Raw genomic sequence first — 13648 nt, 5'->3', positions numbered from 1 at the left:
TTTCTCTCCATTTAATTTGATGTTGGCTGTCAGCTTGCTGTATATTGCTTTTATTATGTTGAGGTATGTTCCTGTTATCCCTGATTTCTCCAAGACCTTTATCATGAAGGGGTGTTGGATTTTGTCAAAGGCTTTTTCGGCATCTAGTGTTATGATCATGTGGGTTTTTTTTTTCCTCAGTCTGTTTATATAGTGGATTCCATTGATAGATTTTCGTATGTTGAACCATCCTTGCATCCCTGGGATGAATCCTACTTGATCATGGTGGATGATTTCTCTGATATGATCTTGTATTCGATTTGCCAAGATTTTATTGAGAATTTTTGCATCAATGTTCATGAGGGATATTGGTCTGTAGTTCTCTTTCTTATTTGTGTCTTTGTGTGTCTTGGGTATCAAGGTTATTGTAGCCCCATAAAAAGAGTTTGACAATGTCACTTCTGCTTCTATTTTGTGGAACAATTTGAGGCGTATTGGTATTAGCACTTCTTTGAATTTTGGTAGAATTCTGCAGTGAATCCATCTGGCCCCGGGCTTTTTTTGGTTGGGAGACTTGTGATGACCGCTTCTATTTCCTTAGATGATATAGGTCTGTTTAAGGTGCTTATCTGTTCTTGATTCAATTTTGGTAAGTGATAACTGTTCAGAAAATTGTCCATTTCTTTTAAATTTTCAAATTTTGTGGAGTACAGGTTTTCAAAGTATGAGCTGAAGATTCTCTGGGTTTCCTCAGTGTCTGTTGTTATGTCCCCCTTTTCATTTCTGATTTTGTTAATTTGTATGATCTCTCTCTGCCTTTTGGTTAGTTTGGATAATGGTTTGTCTATCTTGTTGATTTTCTCAAAGAACCAACTCTTTGTTATATTGATTCTTTGAATTGTTTTCTTTGTTTCGACATTATTGATTTCTGCCCTCAGTTTGATTATTTCCTGGCGTCTACTCCTCCGAGGTGAAGTTGCTTCCATTTTTTCTAGAGCTTTCAGCTGTAATGTCAAATCTCTGGTGTGACTATTCTCTAGTTTCTTCATGTGAGCACTTAGAGCTATGAACCTTCCTCTTAGTACTGCTTTCAAAGTGTCCCATAAGTTTGGGTATGTTGTGTCAACATTTTCATTGAATTCTAGGGAGTCTTTAATTTATTTCTTTATTTCTTCCTTGACCCAGGAATGTTGCAATTGCATGTTGTTCAATTTCTGAGTTGGTAGGTTTTTTGCACTTTGATTTGTTTTTGATTTCTAACTTTAAAGCATGGTGGTCTGATAAGACACAGGGGATTATTCCAATTCTTTGTACCTGTTGAGCTTTGCTATGTTGCGGAGAATGTGGTCGATTTTTGAGAAGGTTCCATGTGATGCTGAAAAGAAGGTATATTCTTTTGTGTTTGAATAGACAGTTCTATAATTGTCTGTTAATCCCAATTGGGTCATAACTTCTGTTAGTTCCTTTTTCTCTTTGTTAAGTTTCTGTCTGGTGGTCCTGTCCAGTGGTGAGGGTGGGGTGTTGAAGTCTCCCACTATAACTGTGTGAGGCCTTATTTGTGATTTGAGTTTTAATAATGTTTCTTTTACGAATGTTGGTGCCTTTGTATTTGGGGCATAGATGTTTAGAATTGGGACTTCTTCCTGATGGATTTTTCCTGTGATGAATATGAAATGACCTTCTTCATCTCTATTGATTGATTTTAGTTTGAAGTCTATGTTGTTAGATACTAGGATAGCTACCCCAGCTCGTTTCTTGTGTTCATTTGATTGGAGTATCTTTTCCCAACCCTTTACTCTGAGGTAATGTCTGTCTTTGAATTTGAGGTGTGTTTCTTGTATGCAGCAGAAGGATGGATTCTGTCTTCGTATCCAATCTGTTAGCCTGTGTCTTATTATAGGCGAGTTAAGACCATTAATATTGAGGGAAATTAAGGTTCATTGAATGTTTATTCTTGTTTGTTTTTGGTTTGTTGTTAGTACCGGTATTGTATGTGGATTTACCCTGCCTTTTATTTTGTGTTTTTGTAGAGTGGGATTATCTATTGCCTATGTTTATACGAGTGTAGTTAATTTCCTTAGGTTCGAATTTTCCTTCCAGTACTTTCTGTATGGCTGGATTAATGGTTACATATTGTTTAAATCTGATTTTGTCGTGGAATATCTTGTTTTCTCCATTTATAGTGATGGAAAGCTTTGCTGGGTATAGTAGTCTGGGCTGGCATCTGAGTTCTCTCAGAGTTGGTAGAATATCTATCCAGGTCCTTCTAGCTTTCAGAGTTTCCATGGAGAAGTCTGGTGTAATTCTGATAGGTTTACCTTTATATGTTACTTGGCCTTTTTCCCTTGCTGCTCTTAATATTTTTCTTTATTCTGTACATTTGGTGTTTTAATTATTATGTGACGAGAGGACTTTCTTTTGTGGTCCACTCTATTTGGCGTTCTGTAGGCTTCTTGTACTTTCATTGGCATATCTTTCTTTAGGTTGGGAAAGTTTTCTTCTATGATTTTGTTAAATACGTTTTCTGCACTTTTGAGTTGGATTTCTTCACCTTCTTCTATACCTATTATCCTTAGGTTTGGTCTTTTCACGGTGTCCCAAATTTCCTGAATATTTTGTGTTATGGATTTGTTAGACTTCAGATTCTCTTTGCTTGACGAGTTTATTTCCTCTAATTTGTCTTCAGCGTCTGAGATTCTATCTTCCATCTCTTGTATTCTACTGGTTATGCTTGCATCTGTGGTTCCTGATTGTTTACTCAGCTTTTCCACTTGCAGCATTCCTTCAGTATGTGTTTTCTTTATTGTCTCTAATTCAGTTTTCAGGTCCTGAACTGTTTCCTTCAGCTGTTTAATTGTGTTTTCTTGGCATTTTTGGCTTTCCTTGATTTCTTGCATCTTTTGGTTTGTCTTTTCTTCCTTTTCTCCGAAGGATTTTCTGATTTCCTCTCTTAGATTCTCTATCATTTCCATGAAGTTGTTTTTAAGGTTGCTCTCTTCTGCTTCTTCTGTGTTGGGATGTTCATGTCTTGCTGGTGTAGAGTCCCTAGGCTCTGGTGGTGTCATATTGGTTTTCCTGTTGTTGGATGTGTTCTTATATTGTCGTCTTCCCATCTCTTGTTCCAGTGGGTACAGTTGGTGTCACTTCCTTTCCTGGCGTGTATGGGTCCGATGTTCTCTTCAGTTGTGTGCAATTGACTTTGATACTCTGATGGGTTTCAAGTTGGGTGCAGGCAGGTCTGAGGCACTCGCTCTCCAGGTAGGTGAGAGCAGGACTGGTGCAGAGATGTCAGCAGACTCTGGGTTGCTTGGTCCTCAGGGGTCTAGTGGTCCTGTGGAAGATCCCGGGGCGGGATTTGCCAGGGTGGGCAGGTGGAAGTTATGCCCAAGGTAGGGGCTAAATCAGCTCACCTCTGCTCTCTCTGCACTCTGTGGGGGCCGGAATAGCCCAGAGATCTCAGCAGAGTCAGGATCCTAGGGTCCTCAGGGACCGATTCAGTCTGCCTGCCCAGTCCACAGTTTTCTGATCGGCCTTGCGCTGCTCTGCAATCTCATATTTCTCCTCCTCTGTGTCGAAGTTCTCGCCCTCCTTGTGCCTGGGCTTGCGCAGTTGCTTCTTAAAGTAAGCATCATCAGGTGTTTGGGGATTTTAACCTCGCTGATATCAACTTTTGTAGAGGTGGCAATGACAAATTTCTGGTGTGCTCTTCGAAGAGGAACTCTGTTGAGGGCAAGAGGTCCTGTCACAAGTAGCAAGCCGATGCCCAGCTGCTTCAGGAAGACCACCCTCTTGTCCCTGTAGCGCCCCGTGAGGATGATCAGGACAGTCCCTGGAGTGATGCTGGCACGCAGCTTCCTCACATGCTGACTGAAGGACTTCTTGCCATGGCTCAGCAGCTTCCGAGGAACATCTTCAGTAGGGTAATACCTGGGCATTTTTTGAAGCTTAACCACCCAGGCACCACCATTCTTGTCACCACCAACTGGTTTAGTGACAGTAGCAAGGACCTTCTCCTTTTTCTTCTTCTTTTCAACCTTGGTTTTTGCAGCTGAGTATTTTCTCTTGTACAGGGCCTTTCTGGAATACATAGCAGATCGGGAGTACATGTCAATTCCTCTAATCAGGACAGGGTTCCGGCTTCAATGGGGCTTCCCCTTCTTGGGCTTTTTAAAATTAGGGTCACCATTTTTGGCTGTACCATCGACATCACCACCAGCCTTCTTGGCTGCCGTTTTTTTCTCTTTTGTGTCAGGCTTCTCGGCCTTTTCACCCGCCATCTTGCAAGATGGGAAAGAGCGGTGATGCAAGTTCGTAAGTCTTCCAAATCTGAACACTTTAAAGGGTCCACTTCCTTTGATAGCTAGTGTTGGAGGCACATAGCTTAGAAAATTCTCCAGACACAAAATATATTATGTAAAGCAATATGCCAAAAAACAAAGCAAACACAAACCATTAAAGTCTGATATCCCCTCCTTAGTATAAATGAGGTAGTATTCTGAGGATTCAGTGGCACCAGGAAGTTTAGGGGTGCCATCATTTTGGTTTATATCAAGTGGTTATAGTAACCAAGAAGTCACATTTCATTTATCTGTTTTATGAAACTATGAGAAAAAAGGGGGACCAAGTCTGATGGCTGCTTCCTACATGGTGGCCTTCTGCTCAAGGTTAACCCAGCTTCCTGCTAGGATGAGGCCATCATCAGGTACTGTCCTGTAGGATTCAGCTATCCTGAGGTTAAATGTGCACCTTTACATCCTTTTCTGTGAAAAGACACTTTAGTTAGATTAGTATGAATACTACCATTAGGTTAGCACAGCTCTCTCATGACTGTGGTGTCTTATGTAATCAACAAACAAATTATATCTTTACAACATACCATGGCACAGAATATACATTCCCTTCCCAAAGGAGAGGACAGAAGACACAGTGAGGAACGATTGGACCAAAGCAACCTAAAATCCAGCAGGACAAACACCAAATCCTGCAGCTCTGTTTCAGACACCTGGAGCTTCAGGTTTAAAAGGCACGAATTGCTCTATTCCTGCAACTTGCCACACATCTGCCTCTCCCTTTGGCTCCTTCTACTTGTGATATGCAGCTATTCATGGCAAAAATCTCATTATTTGGTATCTTAACATTTCATGTCTCAAAATGCCACCAAGGCTTCATCCTCACAGCTTCATGTAATGAACACTCAGGGTTTCCTCAGCGGGGCTCTGACTCTCAAACATAGATGCCTGCAGCCGTACTGAACTGAAACCACAGAGGAGGAATCCATGACGTCTAAATTTTGCCTCTTATTTCCAGAAAATGTAGCATTCAAATGATCTGGTTATGAATGGAGTCTACCCAACTTGGAACAGAACAACATGTTTTGTAGAAAGTTACTTTCTGTGGCTAGGGATTGTCTAACCTTTTACTTCTATAACTTGAAGGCTTGGCTGAGAGGGGTCTTATCCTTAGGGCACCTGTGCTATGCTTACAATTAAGGGCAGATGTCTTCTCTTTGATGTCACTAACTTTGAAAATTAATGCCTTTTAAAAAGTATGTGCCTGCCAACTAAAGCTACCTGAGTTCTGAATAAAGGCATGAGCCACACAGCTTGTCTGCCCATTTTTGATCTGTTTGTGTATCTCTCCAAATATGTGTTAGCAGGCATTTCTCTTGCAATGCCATATCCTACTTAGTGAGCTCAGAAACAAGAGGGAGTGATTCTCATTTTCTCTTTCCTTCTAAAATGACTGTTTTTTTCTCCAAACTGCACATTTCATTTCTTTTTGCCTTTTTTGCTGTTTTCCTCTATAGACCTGCATGAATCATAAATACAAAGTATATCATTGATTCAATATTTTGTCAAAGAGTAATTACTTTTTAATTATTCCTCTGTTTCTTGGGACACGGGCAGAATACAGACAGATTTCTTTGCCAAAATATTACACAAATGACCTGTTTTACTGCTGAGAAGTGAAAAATTGCTAAATCAACTCTTACAGTAGAAGGCTTTTCAGAAGCAGACGCCAATGGCTAAACACTGAACTGAACTCCTGGAACCCAGGAGTGATGAGCAAAGGGATCCAAACCAGGCTGGAGAAACCCACAGAAACAGCTGACCTGAACAAGGGGGAGCTCATGGTCCCCAGACTGATAGCTGGGAAGCCAGCATAGGACTGATCCAGACCCACTGAATGTGGGTGTTAGTGAGGAGGCCTGGGAAGTCTATGGGGCCTCTGGTAGTGGATCAGTATTTATCCCTAGTACACAAATTGGCTTTGGGAGCCCACTACACGTAGAGGGATACTCTCTCAGCCTAGACACATGGGGGAAGGTCTAGGTCCTGCTCCAAATGATATGACAGACTTTGAAGATCGCCCATGGAAGGCCTCCCCCTCCCTAGGGAGCAGAAAGGGGTTGGGATAGGGGGTTGGTGAGGGGGAGGGGAGGAGGGAAGAGATAGGGAACTGGGATTAATATGTAAAACAAGCTTGCTTCTAATTTAAATAAAAATAGAAAAAAATAGAAGGCTATTAATTGAGGACTTCCTTACTTCTTTGAGATGATGAATCTGTCATCATCATGGTGGGAAGGACAGTAGCAGGCAACATGGAGTGAGAGTTCATACCCTGATCTGCAGGCAGCAAGAAGAAAGGGAGCCCATTCCCAATGACGCACCTCCTCCAACCGTGCCATATCCCCGAATGTTTCCCAATCAGTCCCGCTAACTGGAGAACAAGCAGTCGAATGTATAACCCTATGGGGACCATTCTCATTCAAACCACATGACCTCTATCCTAGTTTTTTATGGAGTTTATTTCCCACTGACTCCTCATGACCTTGATCTCCACCATCTAAATTACTCTCAGTACTATCATCTTCCAGTTCCTCCTGGAATGGCCCATTAAGATCTGCATAGAGCTTGCAATGGCTTTTGCTATCCAGAGTCTTGCATATCTTCTGCATTCCTCCAAAATACAACACTCTCAGATTTTTACAGCAATAACCTCATTTTAAGGCTAACAATTTTTGTTCTAAATTTCTTTTCTGTTACTGTGATTCAATTGTTTTATCCAAAGCAACTGATGTGATGAATAGGCTTATTTGGCTGGCACTTCCAGAGTACATTCAATCATTGAGGGAACTTAAGGCAAAAAAAACAAATAAAACTCAGGCTAGTAACTGAAGGTGAAGCCCTGTTGAAAAATTGTTTGCTTGTGTGTTCTCTTGCCTGGTTATGGTATTATGCTCAGCTAGTTCTCTTATCCAGCCTGAGCCCCTTGCTTAGTGATATTACCACATTCAGTGACTGGACCTTCCACTCATTCAACAATCCAGGCACTCTCTTCGGCATAGTCATGGGTGATTCTGGTCTGTGCTAGCCCTCAACTGATCATGCTAGGCTATGTAACAAAGATTGTTGAAGCTAACTAGGACACACAGAAAAAAAATTGTAAGGATAGTTAATAATTCAAAATCAATGTACTAATCATATCAATCATTTAAGTATTAAAACCATTAGCAAACATAGCAAATATTGGAAAACACAGATATGCCAAGAAAATGGGAACAGGGAAGCTACTTATGTTGAGTATAGAAAAATAAACTACTTCTTTACAGAAATTCCTCCCAAACAAAAACTTCTAGAAATTAGTAAGATATTGTTGCCAATTTCAGAATATAAAATTACATGAAAGTCCATCATTTTCTGAAAAAAGTTAAATCTCTAATTAAGGTCACGAAGCATGGACGGCAGCACTGATGAAAAACACAAACAGAAATACACAACTGGTTCTTTAAAGACACGAACAGCAACACACAAATGGTTCTTTAAAGAAGAACTGCAAGACCCCAATGAAAATAATAATCAAAGAAGCCATGGGCCACTCACACTGTGAGCACTCCTGTGCTCTGCTTGTTTGCAGGACTATTCTTCCAAACTTGGAGAGATTTGCTTGAAGTCCTCTGATGTTTCCACTTTGGAAATAATAGTTTTAACCAATAAAAAGTAATTCATTCTCTTAGGGTAAAGGAAATGATGCCTTTTATGATCAGCCAGAAGCTATTTTATGTTTTCTATGATTGATGATTGGATGTAATCACAATGAAGAACAATAATGCACCTTTTAAACCAAAAGAAAGATAACATATTTAGAGAAAAGCTCTATGATTTCTATTACATACATAAAGCAAAATGTCTTGCTTTAATTCCTTTATAAGCCATAGTGCTTTTGGGAAAATAAAATATTCACATTTTTATGTGTGTTTGTGTGAGACTGTCTTTCATGTGTATATGACAGAGAATTATGTGTCAGGTCTGCTGGATCTGGAGTTGCAGGTAGTTACGAGCCTCCTGATTTGTGCATTGGGATCATCACAGGTCATCCCAAGAAGAGTATGTGCTGAGCTACCTGTGCAGCCCCAAAGTAATTTTTATACAATATGCTAAAATGTTCACATATATCAAAAATAAAAGAATTAGATAAATGGTGAGATACGCAATGATCCTTGTGAACAAAATGTATCAATATTATGATTCGGGCAGCTTCAATTTGCAACATAAATTTAGTGCTAAAGGAAAACGCCCCACAATTTGTAAGAGAAAAGCTGATTCTAAAGCTATATGGAAAGCAGAAAAACTCAGAATGCTTAATAGGATTGTGAAGAAATAATACACACGTTGACATAATTTGACCTCTACACTAAGCACAAGACTACAACAATAAAAAAGGGGGATATATTTGTCAAAAAAAAACTGATGGAGAGAAAATGTCAAGAAAAAAAGCACAAAATTATAGTGAAGTTTTAAACAAAGGACCAAAGGAAACTCAGCCAGGAAAGGTATGATTGTGAGAGATGTTATCCCACTGTCTGTGATTTTATATGTATGGAGATTAAGTACACAAAGACTTCACAACTTCCACAAAACTGACTCAAACTGAACCCTAAACTGTTAGGTTACTGTTCTCCTTGCTGGTGTTCTTTCTGCCAACAGAGAGGCCCACTCTCTAGAGCTTTCTCTGGACATGCAGGTGATCAGAGAAGCCTGTTACGACTCTACAGCCTCTACTTCCTCTTTGGTTTCAACAAAATGACACTGATGCTTGTAGGAAATATCAAATATAAATATTTTCTTTAAAATAGTATCAAAAGAGTGTAAGCTATGGAATCCAAATCTCAATGCTTCTTCTACCTAGTAAAATATTGTTTATTTCCAAGCCCAAGACTGAATTCTAGAAATGGGATGGCCTAGAGCATTGACTCTTTTTTCCTTGGAGTAGTGTCTCTCTTCCCCTTTCTCCTTCGTTTCCTATGGGCCAATTGTTTTTGTACTCACATAATGAATAAGATTGTGATGTCTGACCCAAAATATTGGGGAAAAGACAGACACTACTTCCCTTTAGATAAAATCAAGTGCAGGTCCTGTCTAGGTAAGTTCCCCTTTCACCAGCACACCCTCCTGAGCAAGAGAAAAGTTTGCCTGGTCCAGACACTTATTTGTAGTGATTCACAGCTTATCTGAGGAGCCACCTCAGATGGCCTCACAGGATAAATGCTTCCCCACAGCTTCTGTAGTGGGTGTGGCCTCTGGAACTCCGAAGTTCAGCAAAAGAACCCCAGGGATGGATCTCTCTGCACATCACAGTGGCAGTGGTACAAGGAAATTACCAGGGCAAGAATCACCAATCTGTATACTATGGGGAAGAGAAAAGTATTCCTTTGGTGGTCATATCATCCTGTTGTTTGAGACATGTGTTTGACATGAAACTTGGGTGCAAGAAATCTCCATAAACCTGCACCAAGCACAATGTAAACCAAGACTGGAAACCAACAGGTAGGAAGGAAGAGCTCTAAAGAAAAAGAGAGACAGAAAGAGATAAACTGAAGAAGAAAATATTTCCCTTAAGCAGAAGGAAGCCGAGTCCTCTGGCTTAAGTTACAGCCTTCCTTACTATAACTTGTTCTGCTTTTACTAAGGAGATTGAACAATGGTTAGGTCCCCATCTTTCCTCTGTATTCATGGCATTATCTAGTGTATTCCTCCCCACCCAGTTTATTGAGAGAATCTGGGAAACCTTGGCTCATGTCTGGTGGAAGGAAGAAAGCCAGTTTCTTGGTGTGGTTAAATCTGACTGTCTTAGACAATGCCATGAGGCAATGCTTTTCTAAGTAAAAGGGCAACAAAAAGCTAACAAGGTTTTAGTTAGGATTAACTCTTTCAAAAAGTTTGTTTCCAAATGTTTTAAATTCCAGCCCACATGGAAGGTGACAGATCCATCTGATCTCAGCCCACAACATACACAATTGGGATAAAGTTAGCCAAGGGACATCTTGTGTTTGGGGACTGAGGAGATAAACCTCCTGGATGACAATGCTTGGCTTTCACAGTTACAATTCTGATTTAAGACATATGAACTCAGCTGTCTCTGATTGAGACCATGGGGATTCTTTCTTACGTTCATTTGCTATTTAGGGCCTATCTGCCTAGACCATAGAGATCATTTCCTACAATATCACACTAAACTAAAGTGCGTTTTCAAAGACAGTGGTGTAACTGCACATTTAATCTGTGAGGTGTGTCTATGCTGTAGGGACTTATGCCTGATGGGGGATGGGCTCACCTTCTCATGGGGCTGAGCTAACCATGAACAAGAAGGAACAATGTAGTTTGCTTCCATCTTGGCTGGTGACCTCTTCACAATGGAAGCAGCCATGTGCCTTGGCCACCTTCTTTGCTAATGGTTTCATAAAATGTAAATGCCTTGTGAGTTCTTGTTTACTATGGCATAAAACAAAACAAAACTTCCCGCTGTCACTAAGCCCTCAGGGAATTACCCCATTTATATTAAAGAGGTAACACCAGACTTGGATGGGATGCGTTAGTTTTGATGTTTTATTGACCTTAACTGTTCATAATTTATTGACTTCCAGAGGGTTTTTTTTTTTTTTTTTTTTTTTTTTTTTTTTTTTTAGCCCTGTGTCTCCAAAACTAGCAAGGTATCAAAAGAAACTAACACTTTTAAATGGTTAGGGTTGGAAGGCTTGTGTAAATTTGCATCAGCTTAGAACCAGTCTTGGGAAAGCACAGGCCCTACCAGAACCACAAGAATTGAACACCAAGTGCTGCAAAAGCTGTTGCTGACAGGTAACTGTGATAGCTGCAGGCTAGTGAGGCAGACAGTGCTGGATCTCAATGCCTCACCCTTGGCCCACACCTGAAATCTCTAAGACTTTTTTCTCTAAGGACACCCTTGCTTCATATTTGTTGTCCACCTTTGCTCATCGTCACTGAACAATGCTTCTGTTCTCATTTTCTAGCCTCCTCCTGTCAATAGAACAGTATCTAAGATAGAGATAAAAGCTCAGCTTCTGGCCTCCACACATATGGGTACAAATGATATGCCCTATACATGTAGACATGCTTTAAAGTATGTATGCACATTACAGACAAATGAACAAAATGGAGGAAGAAGACATCAGCGAGAACTTAGGTGGTCTAGAGCTTTGGTGCTTCCTTTCCCACTAGTCAATTCTACCCTCAAGAAAGCCTTAACTTTCTCAATAAGTTAGCAATACTTCGCTTATTAACCATTTGTCTCTATCCCAATTCAGTTTTTGGTCAGTTGGGCAACAGCTAGCTAGCAAGTATGTGTGAAATATTTACTGTTCAAGAAATATTTCCAAAATATCATTGGTAACAATTCTGGTAATCATATACTTCTCACAAAAAGGGATATTGTTTTCCAAAAAAGCCTCAGGGATTTTTATAATTGTGTATTTTTCATGACTAATTTGAACCTGTTTCAGAATATAAAATTAAAATTTAGCCTACAGTAGAAAATATAGCAACTCTGCAACATTCTAAATGGTTATAACAAGAAGGTGTTGCCAATGCATAAGTAAATTTGCAATCAGGAACAGTGGCTTGGGAAGCTGAGCCTAGTACAGCACCTGTGGAGCAGGTGTGAGTTCTAGACTGTGTGGTACAAAGAATCTTTTATATTTCTTTGTAAGGTGATTCTCCTATACAATGCCAGAGTCAGTAAAAAATATATCTAGTGGAAACTAAATGGGTAAATGTTGAAACAGATGAACTTCAGATTCTGATAAAAAATAAACCACCAATTTATCATGTTTTTCCATAATTAAACACCTAGGGTAGTATTTTACAAATACCTATTTTATCATCATTATTTTTGCCCATATGAAATGAACTGCTGTGAGTTCTAACTAGAAAATTCATAATCTTTCACTGTTATTTGTTCACTTACCAGCTGAAGGGAAAATTAATTTTGTTAATGACAGTGTTCCTCTGGTTAAGCATGGTGGCCCATGTTTATAAAATCCTGGTAGTACATAGGCGGAGATGGGAGAATCCCAGCAACTTACAGACCATTATGGGTTCTAGCCCTAGATTTCAAACCAGGTAGCCTCTACCCCTCATTGTACTTTCATCTCCTGCTTCTTCTAATTTTTTCATGTGACATAATTTATTATGAAACATTTAATTTTTCAGATCACAGTGCTTATTAAAAACAACATCCCATGTGTCAAAATTTACAATCGATTTTACACATACAAAACAAACAAACAAATACCCCCATAGCTGAATGAAAAAGATTTGTGGAGTAGACTTATTGGGGAGAGTTACGAAAAAAAAATACTTCATTTTGACTAAATATTCAAATGCTCATAGTTTCAGCCTGTATCCCCTCTTTCCTCCTGTCATCTTCTACTCTCAGAAATACTTTCTCCGCATCAGCTCCCATCATCCCTCATTTGGCTGAAGCTCATGTTACCGAATGATGTTCTCAGTTTCTTCCTGTTGACACACCAAGTTCCTCACATCTTATAAGAAGGCTCCTTCCTTTCATTTCTGCCTACTGGTCTACCATGTCAAGGCATGCTTCTTTAAAGTGTGTACATGTAACTCATTCTCTTCTTCCATCTTAACTTCCCAGTGCATGTCCAAGATTCACTTGGGGAAGTATAGCTCCTGATTTCCAAAGCCGACTGTACCTGTGTTTACCTCTAATCCTAACAAAATATCTGGGCTCTAAGCAGGACCATTTTCCTACTCCTGACTCAAGCATTTAGTCATATTTGCCACACCTGATTACAGTGTCTTTCTGAAATAACCGCACCCATGGCTTTTCTTTAATTTCTCAATTGGTTTCTTTAAGATTCCATGCTGATTCTTTCCTATCAGCATGAGTTTAGACCACTGGTTCACAAGGTTTAACATGAATGGAAACCACTGTCATAGGCTCTCCTTTTATAGATTTAATGAGCATTGTTGTTTTTTCTGTGTCAGTCTACTTGAGAGCTCTACCAAAAGTTATGTTTAGGAGGGATTCATGTTGTGTCTGAATTGTCTTCTTCCCAGAGCCCCTCCAGAGATATCACTCATGATTGCAACCTTCATGCCTGTGTAGACCTGATGGTCTCCAGAATCTGTTTCCACCCTGTAACTTGACTGCAGCTTTCACAGCTGTTTCACAGACCCACAACTGGTTTCCTAGAATGAGTTTCCTAGAGATCTAAGGCTCATGATGCCAACTACTTGGCGTGTACCTAAGTGAACAGCCAATGGCCAGGGTGCAGGCACCTCATACGGGAGCCAAGTGCTGCTGTCATGTAAGCTACTCTTCTCCTTTCAGAGACATCTGCTGCTTC

General features: G+C 40.0%; 1 pseudogene; it reads right to left on the bottom strand.

Moving 5' to 3' along the window:
* LOC100764697 overlaps positions 1-4258 on the bottom strand; it is a 14749-nt pseudogene extending 10491 nt beyond the window's left edge.
* Positions 4259-13648: the final 9390 nt, after the last annotated feature.

The sequence above is a fragment of the Cricetulus griseus genome (assembly GCF_003668045.3).
Source record: "Cricetulus griseus strain 17A/GY chromosome 1 unlocalized genomic scaffold, alternate assembly CriGri-PICRH-1.0 chr1_0, whole genome shotgun sequence".
Lineage (NCBI taxonomy): Eukaryota > Metazoa > Chordata > Mammalia > Rodentia > Cricetidae > Cricetulus > Cricetulus griseus.
This window is presented reverse-complemented; position numbering and strand designations above follow the sequence as displayed.